General features: G+C 33.5%; 1 protein-coding gene across 2 annotated transcripts in view; it reads right to left on the bottom strand.

Annotated features, from left to right (window-relative positions):
* The window catches only part of LOC148951086 (uncharacterized), a 205,307-nt gene that overhangs the window by 175,805 nt on the left and 17,485 nt on the right, over positions 1–12,017 (bottom strand). The window lies entirely within an intron of this gene.

The following is a 12,017-nucleotide window of genomic DNA, read 5'->3' as shown; positions in this document are numbered from 1 at the left end:
TTATAAGGACCCTTACTTTTAAAATTTTACTGTTTGTTTTATAGTAAATTAAAACATTAGAGACAGAAAAAAAAACAGCTGATGTTTTAAAACTTTGTGAAAATACCGTAATCTTTATTTTGCTACTGAAATACCATTTAATTTACTGGTTCTAGTAGGTTTTTTTTTGCACTCTGCTTGATGAACGAAACTAAAATAGTCAGCGAATCAAAGCTCAAGCCATGGGAAATAAAAGAATTAAGCTTCCACTTTTGCAATCGAACAATATGAAAAAACATAATAGAAGATAAAAATACTGTTACTCAATAAGAAATAATGCAAATCAAAGTCAACAAAATAAAAATAAAGACCAATTTTAGTTTTTTAAGTCAAATTTTAAATTTGAAATTTATTGTCAAATTTATCTTACTCATTTTATTAACCATGTTCATGCTCAAGACTAACTAACAGGAGTTTTTTTCCATTAAATATAAAATATGTTTTATTTTACTGATTATTATCTTTTTTATTTCGTATCAATATATTGCTTTAATTTTTTATTTATTATAAAGATGGCTTGTATTTGGAAAAAAATTGATTTCGTCATATTTTCCTTTACTTTTACCAAGAAAAGAAGCAAAAAAAGGAATTATGCAAATGTCATATTTGAAGATTGAAGCGTTTATTCTTAAGAATAATGACTTCTTTTGTTTACCTGGAAATCGATAGCCATATAAACAGAGTTCTAGATACACTGTGGATTGATAAAACTTACTGAAAAATGCCGGTTGCTATAGAAAAAGAATACTGTTATTTTTTTGTCCGCTCTTTTTCAATAGATGAATAATTACATTTGTCTTAATACTATTTCATTTACCTTTTTGGTTGAACATATTGGAGCTGACAAAATGTCTACTGCTATGTTAGGTACTTGAATAAAATGATAAAATACATATAAACATACTTTTGTAAGGCCCAATGTATGCCTGCCTCAACCCCGCATAATACACACATATAATAGACGTTTAATGATGTGCCTAAGGGAGGAGGGATCTAGCTAGAAGAATAGGGCTGGCTCAGTCGAAAAATTCTCAAGTTTAGAAAACAAAGTCCCTTTAGAAAGTGTTTTGGATAATTCTTCAAGTGATTCTACCCGCTTGTCAATTGTGATTTGACAAAATGATTTCTATGTAAAAGTTACTGCTATGTAATTGCAACGTAGGTAACAATCCTTATAACCTCACAGGTTTTGGATGGTAGTATCAACTCCCTTGGTATTTTCTTCTTTTTTTTGTCTTCTAAATTATAACATGTTCATTAAACAAGGATTTCTGGGCGTTGTACATTATTTGAAAATTCAAGAATTCTTTTATTTACCTTTATTCAAGTAACATACTTCCGAGTATATGGCAAATCATCCTAGGTGGTACCTTGTCATCCAATCTAGCCACTAGGCATTACACACCTATTCTGTCGATCCGTCACTTAAAGCGTGGGTCGGCAACCATCGGCCCACGGGCCGGATGCGGCCAGCCAGACGTCTTGGTGTGGCCCGCAAGATCCCCGCCGCAACTCACCTGACGGACCATTTTACGTACCATATCACTACTCAAAGGAGTGAAAGGGAGTGCCATCTAGCATTCTTGGGAAAATCTAGCCTAATTAGATTGATGTTCAACTATCCAGACCAATTATTTTAGCATGTTACAATTTTTGTCTTTGCTTAAACCTACCTCGCATGATTTTGTTGATGGGTGTCATTTGGTATATAATGGGGCAGGAAAAAATGGTACACACTGGGACATATCTCAGTATGTACCAGATGACACCCATCTATAAAATCGAGGGTATTTTTTTCTTCTAAATTTCATCGAAAGGGTTTAAGTACATACAGGTTGTCAAAGGAGCATAGATGCAATGCCTCGGGAACAGGATAAGGTATTAAGTTTCAACTTTCAGGGAAACTATAGAGGGAGTAAACCAAATCAGAAGGTAATATGCCAGGGAAAAAAAAGCGGGGTACGCTGGAACTTTCAGAGCATAATATTGGGGATGCTGAATTAAATCAAAAGACGCTATGTCCAAGGCCGTACCCAGGATTTTTTCGGAGGGGGTTTTACTAAAAAAAAAATTGGGGGAGGGGCTTACACAAAAAAACCCTCAAAAAACGCATAAAAAATTTGTTTGTATCCATTTTTGTTACGTTTTTACGAGTCATACAAACATTTCAGGGGGGGGACAACCCCCCCCCCCCCCTCTGGGTACAGCCTTGGCTATGTCCATCCAAGTTGTCATTAGGGCATGTTACAACATCTTAGGAACAGATAAAGGTATTAAGTTGAAACCTCAGGACCTGCTGAGGGGGGTTTATAACAAAATATGACTGTTAAAATGGCCTATCTGCAATATATCTGGGATGGCTAAGGGCATCCAGGTGAAACTAGTAGGATACTGCAGTGTATATTGAACTAAATCAAATGCACTCTATGCATATAGGTTGTCAAAAGGGCTTATTAACAATATCTGAGGAACAGTTGAAAGCAATAAATTCAACCTTTGAGGCTTACTACTACTTATGCAATTAGTACTAGTGCTATTATGACTTTTCCGTGCTGCGACTGCTTTTAACTGTTTGAATTTGTGACTAATTGCAACTGCAAATACTTGTGACTGTGACTGATTGCAACTGAAACCCCAACTACTTGTAATTACAATAGCCAGTGCATGTGACTGCATCAACTACTTTGCTATGGCAAACAACAAGACAATCCCTCAGAACTGGAGCAATGCCAAATATGCAGTGAAAGACTGGCTGGTTGGCTCCGTAAAAAAATAGATATACATAAGCCTATATTTTACTTCTTATTTTTGCATATTTATACACCCAGGACGACTTCTAAATAAAGAAAGATCGTTGATGAAAGACAGATTTTTAATGAAGCATCAACAAATTTATACATTTTTTTATTGAAGTTTAAAAAAAAACTTCGTTTAATCTGTTAAAAGAGTATATCCGTAGTAAAGAAATATAACTTGAAGCGACATTACGATACTGAGCACAAAACTAAATTTGGTTTTCTTCGAAGTGAATCTCGAAAACAAAAATCATTAACTTGAAATTGTCACTCAAATATCAGCAGAAAATCTTTAGAGTTGTGACAGACAAAAGCAAATCAGCTGTAATGCCAGTTACAAAGTAGCAAAAATAATAGCAAAGCATGGTCGCCCATTTACTGACAGCAAACTTGTCATAGTGTGTCTTAGCTATTGTGGAGAAAGTATGCGCAGAACAGAAAAATAAAATTGAAAACATTATTCTCTCTGCTAGAACTTGCTGCCGCCACACCAAAGACTTGTGTGCTAACTTTTGTGAACAACTTATAAGGACAAACCGCGGGCTTTTACGTATTTCTCTCTTGCGATGGACGAAAGTACGAACGTGTGTGATATGAAACAAATTATAATATATGAGGAGTTATTTAAATATGCGGTCTTAATGGAACTACAAAGGGGGAAGCTTTATTTCACCACTTGGAACAAGCTCTGGTTTCATTTGGCTTGAGCTGGTATAAATTAAACAGCACCAGCACGGACGGCGGAAAAAACATGAGCGGTCAAAATAAAGGTGTCGTTGGAAGATTTAACAGTAAACTTATAGAGTCTGGACCTGAAGTTCCATATACATTGCGCTGCATTGTCCATCAAGAAGCATTGTGTTGCAATGTTTTATCGTAGAGAGAAATAATGGATACCGTTATATTTGTTATTAATTTTATAAGGGAAAATGGGCTTACTCACCGCCAGTTTAAAAAGTTTTGGAGGATGTGGACGCCGAAAATGTTGACGTGATGCATTACCGTGAAGTAAAATAGCTAAGCCAGGGATCAGTACATCAACGATTTTTTTTTTTATTAAAGAAAGAAATTTGTAACTTCATGGAGATGAAAGGAAAGGTAAAACTCGAACTTTACAACAACCAGTGGTTTGTAAATCTTGGGTTTTAAGCTAATTTGATTACAGAAGTGATCTACTCAATACACGTTTACAAGCAAAAAATAAATGTATATGCCAGATGTACTCCGATGTTAAGGCATTTGAAAAGAAACCAAAATTATTTATCAAGCATATCGGTGAAAAAAAGCTCGATCATTTTCCAAATTGCAAGAAAGCAGTAGTAGAAGCTGATATAAATTTTGTTTGGTAAAATATTAAAATGAAAATAATGTACCAACTGCAAATCAACGTGATAGACTTGCAAAGTGATACTACATTTAAAACAGCCTGGTGGAAAAAAAACGCAGTGGAATTTTGTATTTTTTTTGCCAGAATAAAGATCACGGATGCGTGTTTATTTGTTTGTTGTTTTTCGCCAGGGGTCATCGTATCGATCCAGTAGTCCTAGAATATCGTGAGAGGGCTCACTCAAACAGAAATTAAAGGTTCTAGTGCCCTTTTTAAGTGACCAAAATGATTTGAAGGCAACTTGGCCCCCTCCCACACTCATTTTTTCCCGAGAATAGCCAATCAAAATTTTGCGATAGCCATTTTGTTCAGCATTGTCGAAAATTTAATAAATATGTCTTTGAGGATGACTTAGTCTCCCACAGTTAACGGGGAAAGGGCTGCAAGTTATGAACTTTGCTAGTAGAAAGGCCTTATTGACTCGTGACATTACCACGTGGTTTATGGTCCTAATATGGGCATAGAGTCCCTAGGGGAGATGGATTTCTGAGAAATTGATTGCGTAATCGATGTGGGAATTTGGAACACCTGTGCTGTCAGTCATTAATCAAATTGTTTCCGGGATGAAGTTTATTAATATCTTTGGAGTTCGACCAGAATTGTTTCCGGGGCAAAATTTATACATAACTGACAGATGATGTCATGATTGATTGATTTGTCACGAAAGGGGAATTAATTTGTTGTTTCTAAGGAGAATTATTGATTCACGAAAGGGGAATTAATTTGTTGTTTCCAAAGAGAATTGTTTCCGAGCGAATGTCTATTAATATCTTTGGAGTTCTACCAAGAGAATTGTTTCCGGGTGAATGTTTTGATCTTAGCGATGAAGTGATTAGCGCGCGAAAGGGTTTCTTAGTAATTTCAAATGTGAAAGCTCATGGGATGCCAAAAACAAAAGGAACTCGCTGAAATTACGTTTAGGGATTATTTGGGCGAAACCATTTTAGACATTTTAGGGAATTATTTTGGCGAAACAGTTAGAGACATTTTAAAAGATGATTTTAGAAGATGTTTTAGAAGAGAATTTGAGGGTGGTCGTTATAATACACAAGTTGTATTTGAACAGTGTTGTGAGGTCCTCTACCCACACCCCAAAGGGCCTCGATCCCCCTACCCCGACCCAAAGGGCTCCGATCCCCATATCCCAACCCCGAAGGAAGCCCCCGGCCCCCAAAGGTTCCCCCGGGCTCCCAAAGGGTCCCCCGGGGCCCCCCAAAGGGCCCCCGGTGCCCCCAAGGCCTGTTTTTTCAAATTTCATTTTGAATTTCTTTCGTTGAAATGCAAGAGTTGGAATATTTCAGTAGTGTTTGGTTGTGGTTTACCTTGTCACAGTTATATTTTCTTAATTTTTCAAAGTTCATTTTGAATTTCTTTCGTTGAAATGCAAGAGTTGGAATATTTCAGTAGTGTTTTGATGGGGTTTACAGTGTCACAGTTACATTCTCTTGATTTTTCAAAGTTCATTTTGAATTTCTTTAATTGAAATGCAAGAGTTGGAATATTTCAGTAGTGTTTTGTCGTGGTTTACCTTGACACAGTTACATACTCTTGATTTTTCAAAGTTAATATTTGATTTCTTTCGTTGAAATGCAAGAGTTGGAATATTTCAGTAGCGTTTTGTCGTGGTTTACCGTGTCACAGTTACATTCTTTTGATTTTTCAAAGTTCATTTTGGATTTCTTTCATTGAAATGCAAGAGTGGGATTATTTCAGTAGTGTTTTGTCGTGGTTTACCATGTCACAGTTACATTCTCTTGATTTTTCAAAGTTCATTTTCGATTTCTTTCGTTGAAATGCAAGAGTTGGAATATTTCAGTAGTGTTTTGTTGTAGTTTACCTTGTCAAAGTTACATTCTCTTGATTTTTCAAAGTTCATTTTGTATTTCTTTCATTGAAATGCAAGAGTTGGAATATTTCAGTAGTGTTTTGTCGTGGTTTACCTTACCACACTTACATTCTCTTGATTCTTCAAAGATCATTTTGGATTTCTTTCGTTGAAATACAAGAGTTTGAATATTTCAGGTGTGTTCTGTTTTGTCTTACCGTCTCACGGTTACAATCTCTTGATTTTTCAAAGTCCATTTTGGAATTTTTTTTATTGATATGCATGAGCGGGAATATTTCAGTATCGTTTTATCGTGGTTTACTTTGTCACAGTTGTATTTTTTTGAATTTTCAAAGATCTTTGTGGATTTCTTTCGTTGAAATTAACGAGGCGGGTTAATTCAGTAGTGTTATGATGTGGTTTACCTTGTCACAGTTACATTCTCTTGATTTTTCAAAGTTCATTTTGGATTTCTTTCAGTGAAATGCAAGAGTGGGATTATTTCATTAGTGTTTTGTCGTGGTTTACCATGTCACAGTTACATTCCCTTGATTTTTCAAAGTTCATTTTTGATTTCATTCGTTGAAATGCACGAGTTGGAATATTTCAGTAGTGTTTTGTCATGGTTTACCTTGTCAAAGTTACATTCTCTTAATTTTTCAAAGTTCATTTTGAATTTCTTTCATTGAAATGCAAGAGTTGGAATATTTCAGTAGTGTTTGGTTGTGGTTTACCTTATCACAGTTACATTTTCTTGATTTTTCAAAGTTCATTTTGGATTTCTTTCGTTGAAAAGCAAAAGTTGGAATATTTCAGTTGTGTTGTGTCGTGGTTTACCTTTTCACAGTTACATTCTCTTGATTTTTCAAAGTTCATTTTGAGTTTCTTTCATTGAAATGCAAGAGTGGGATTATTTCAGTAGTGTTTTGTTATGGGTTACCTTGTCAAAGTTACATTCTCTTGATTTTTCAAAGTTCATTTTCGATTTCTTTCATTGAAATGCAAGAGTTGGAATATTTCAGTAGTGTTTTGTCATGGTTTACCATGTCACAGTAACATTCTCTTGATTTTTCAAAGTTCATTTTGAATTTCTTTCGTTGAAATGCAAGAGTTGGACTAATTCAGTAGTGTTTGGTTGTGGTTTACCTTGTCACAGTTACATTCTCTTGATTTTTCAAAGTTCATTTTGGATTTCTTTCGTTGAAATGCAAGAGTTGGAATATTTCAGTAGCGTTTTGTTGTGGTTTACCTTGTCACAGTTACATTCTCTTGATTTTTCAAAGTTCATTTTGAATTTCTTTCATTGAAATGCAAGAGTCGGATTATTTCAGTAGTGTTTTCTCGTGGTTTACCATGCCACAGTTACATTCCCTTGATTTTTCAAAGTTCATTTTGGATTTCTTTCATTGAAATGCAAGAGTTGGAATATTTCACTAGAGTTTTGTGGTGGTTTACCGTGTCACAGTTACATTCTCTTAATTTTTCAAATTCATTTTGAATTTCTATCGTTGAAATGCAAGAGCTGGAATATTTCAGTAGTGTTTTGTTGTGGTTTACCTTATCACAGTTACATTCTCTTGATTTTTCAAAGTTCATTTTGAATTTCTTTTATTGAAATGCAAGAGTTGGAATATTTCAGTAGCATTTTGTCGTGGTTTACCTTGTCAGAGTTACATTCTCTTGATTTTTCAAAGTTTATTTTGAATTTCTTTCGTTAAAATGCAAGAGTTGGATTATTTCAGTAGTGTTTTGTTGTGGTTTACCTTGTCACAGTTACATTTTCTTGATTTTTCAAAGTTCATTTCGGTTTTCTTTCATTGAAATGCAAGAGTTGAAATATTTCAGTAGTGTTTTGTCGTGGTTTACCTTGTCACAGTTACATTCTCTTGATTTTTCAAAGTTCATTTTGGATTTCTTTAGTTGAAATGCAAGAGTTGGAATATTTCAGTAGCGTTTTGTCGTGGTTTACCTTGTCACAGTTACATTCTCTTGATTTTTCAAAGTTCATTTCGAATTTCTTTCATTGAAATGCAAGAGTGGGATTATTTCAGTAGTGTTTTGTCGTGGTTTACCATGTCACAGTTACATTTTCGTGATTTTTTAGACTTCATTTTGAATTTCTTACATTAAAATGCAAGAGTTGGAATATTTTAGTAGTGTTTTGGTGTGGTTTACCTTGTAACAGTTACATTCTCTTGATTTTTCAAAGTTCATTTTGAATTTTTTTCATTGAAATGCAAGAGTTGGAATATTTCAGTAGTGTTTTGTCGTGGTTTACCTTGTCACAGTTACATTCTCTTGATTTTTCAAAGTTGATTTTGGATTTCTTTCATTGAAATGCAAGAGTTGGAATATTTTAGTAGTGTTTTGTTGTGGTTTACCTTGTCACACTTACAATTTCTTGATTTTTCAAAGTGTATTTTGAATTTCTATCGTTGAAATGCAAGATTTGGTATATTTCAGTACTGTTTTGTCGTGGTTTTCCTAGTCACAGTCACATTCTCGTGATTTTTCAAAGTTCATTTTGGATTTATCTTGTCGAAATCCAAGATCTGTAATATTTCAGTAGTGCTTTGTCATGGTTTCCCTTGTCACAGTTACATTCTCTTAATTTTTCAAATTCAGGTTGAATTTATATCGCTTAAATTCAAAAGCTGGAATATTTCAGTAGTGTTTTGTTATGGTTTACCTTATCACAGTTAAATTCTATTGATTTTTCAAATTTCATTTGATTTTCTATTATTTAATATCAAAAGTTTTAATACTTCAGTATCGTTATTTAGTGGATTACATTGTCAGAGTTACATTGTCATGATTTTTCAAAGTTTATTTTGTATTTCTTTCGTTGAAATGCAAGAGTTGGAATATTTCAGTAGTGTTTTGTTGTGGTTTACCTTGTCAAAGTTACATTTTCTTGATTTTTCAAAGTTCATTTGGGTTCTCTTTCGTTGAAATGCGAGAGTTGGAATATTTCAGCAGTGTTTTGTCATGGTTTACCTTGTCACAGTTACATTCTCTTGATTTTTCAAAGTTCATTTTGTATTTCTTTAGTTGAAATGCAAGAGTTGGAATATTTCAGCAGTGTTTTGGTGTGGTTTACCATGTCACACTTATATTAACTTAATTTTTCAAAGTTCCTTTTGGATTTCTTGCGTTGAAATGCAAGAGTTGGAATTCTTCAGTTGTGTATTGTCGTGGTTTACTTTGTCACACTTATATTCTCTTTATATTTAAAAGTTCATCTCGATTTTATTTCATTGAAATGCAAGAGTTAGATTATTTCAGTAGTGTTTTGTCGTAGTTTAAATTGTCACAGTTACATTCCATTTATTTTTAAAAGTTCCTTTTGGATTTCATTAATGGAAAATCAAGAGTTTAAATATTTCAGTAGTTTTTTGTTGTGGTTTACCTTGTCACACTTACATTCTCATGATTTTTCAAAGTTCATTTTGGATTTCTTTCATTGATATGCAAGAGTTGGAATATTTCAGTAGTGTTTTGTCGTGGTTTACCTTGTTACACTTACATTCTCTAGATTTTTCAAAGTCCATTTTGAATTTCTTTCATTGAAATGCAAGAGTTGGAATATTTCAGTAGTGTTTTGTTGTGGTTTACCTTGTCACAGTCTCATTCTCTTGATTTTTCAAAGTTCATTTTGGATTTCTTTCGTGGAAATGCAAGAGTTGGAATATTTCAGTAGTTTTTTGTAGTGGTTTACCTTATCACAGTTACATTCTATTAACTTTTAGAAGTTTATTTTGGATTTATCTCGTTGAAATGCAAGAGTTGAATTATTTCAGTAGTGTTTTGTCGTGGTTTACCTTGTCACAGTTACATTCTCTTGATTTTTCAAAGTTCATTTTGAATTTCTTTCATTGAAATGCAAGAGTTGGATTATTTCAGTAGTGTTTTTCGTGGTTTACCTTGTCAAAATTACATTCTCTTGATTTTTCAAAGTTCATTTTGAGTTTCTTTCATTGAAATGCAAGAGTTGGAATATTTCAGTAGTGTTTGGTTGTGGTTTACCTTGTCACAGTTACATTTTCGTGATTTTTCAAAGTTCATTTTGGATTTCTTTCATTGAAATGCAAGAGTTGAAATATTTCAGTAGCGTTTTGTCGTGGTTTACCTTGTCACAGTTACATTCTCTTGATTTTTCAAAGTTCATTTTGAATTTCTTTCATTGAAATGGAAGAGTGGTATTATTTCAGTAGTGTTTTGTCGTGGTTTACAATGTCACAGTTACATTCCCTTGATTTTTCAAAGTTCATTTTGAATTTCTATCGTTGAAATGAAAGAGTTGGAATATTTCAGTAGTGTTTTGTTGTGGTTTACCTTGTCACAGTTACATTCTCTTTATTTTTCAAAGTTCATTTTGAATTTCAATTATTGAAATGCAAGAGTTGGAATATTTCAGTAGTGTTTTGTCGTGGTTTAACTTGTCACAGTTACATTTTCTTGATTTTTTAAAGTTCATTTTCAATTTCTTTCGTTGAAATGCAAGAGTTGGAATATTTCAGTAGTGTTTTGTTGTGGTTTACCTTGTCACAGTTACATTTTCTTGATTTTTCAAAGTTCATTTCGGTTTATTTCTTTCATTGAAATGCAAGAGTTGGAATATTTCAGTAGTGTTTTGTCGTGGTTCACCTTGTGACACTTACATTCGCTTGATTTTTCAAAGTTCATTTTGGATTTCTTTAGTTGAAATGAAAGAGTTGGAATATTTCAGAAGCGTTTTGTCGTCGTTTACCTTGTCACAGTTATATTCTCTTGATTTTTCAAAGTTCATTTTGAATTTCTTTCATTGAAATGAAAGAGTGGGATTATTTCAGTAGTGTTATTTCGTGGTTTAACATGTCACAGTTACATTCCCTTTATTTTCCAAAGTTCATTTTGGATTTCTTTCATTGAAATGCAAGAGTTGGAATATTTCAGTAGTGTTTTGTCGTGGTTTACCTTGTCATACTTACATTCTCTTGATTTTTCGAAGTTCATTCTGGATTTCTTTCATTGAAATGCAAGAGGGAATATTTCAGTAGTTTTTTGTTGTGGTTTACCTTGTCACACTTACATTTTCTTGATTTTTCAAAGTTCATTTTGGATTTCTTTCACTGAAATGCAAGAGTTGGAATATTTCAGTAGTGTTTTGTCGTGGTTTACCTTATCACAGTTACATTCTCTTGATTTTTCGAAGTTCATTTTGGATTTCTCTCGTTGAAATGCTAGATCAAGTTAGGTTAGGTTAAGTTAGGTTAGGTTAGGTTAGCCTACGTACGCGCGCGTACGTAGGCTAACCTAACCTAACCTAACTTAACCTAACCTAACTTAACCTAACCTAACTTGATCTAGCATTTCAACGAGAGAAATCCAAAATGAACTTTGAAAAATCAAGAGAATGTAACTGTGACAAGGTAAATCAAGACAAAACACTACTGAAATATTCCAACTCTTGCATTTCAAAGAAATAAAACCAAATGAACTTTGAAAAATCAAGAAAATGTAAGTGTGACAAGGTAAACCACAACAAAAAACTACTGAAATATTCACTCTTGCATTTCAATGAAAGAAATTCAGAATGAACTTTGAAAAATCAAGAGAATGTAAGTATGACAAGGTAAACCACGACAAAACACTACTGAAATATTCCAACTCTTGCATTTCAATGAAAGAAATCCAAAATGAACTTTGGAAAATAAAGGGAATGTAACTGTGACATTTTAAACCACGAAAAAACACTACTGAAATAATCCCACGCTTTCATTTCAATGAAATAAATTCAAAATGAACTTTGAAAAATCAAGAGAATATAACTGTGACAAGGTAAACGATGACAAAACGCTTCTGAAATATTCCAACTCTTGCATTTCAACTAAAAAATCCAAAATGAACTTTGAAAAATCAAGCGAATGTAAGTGTCACAAGGTAAAGCACGACAAAACACAACTGAAATATTCCAACTCTTGCATTTCAA

Source organism: Artemia sp. Qi Xiang Cuo, chromosome 6 (genome assembly GCF_049724085.1).
Source record: "Artemia sp. Qi Xiang Cuo chromosome 6, ASM4972408v1, whole genome shotgun sequence".
NCBI classification, from domain to species: Eukaryota; Metazoa; Arthropoda; class Branchiopoda; order Anostraca; family Artemiidae; genus Artemia; species Artemia sp. Qi Xiang Cuo.
The sequence above is the reverse complement of the archived record's forward strand: the minus strand, read 5'-3'. Positions and strand labels throughout refer to the sequence as shown.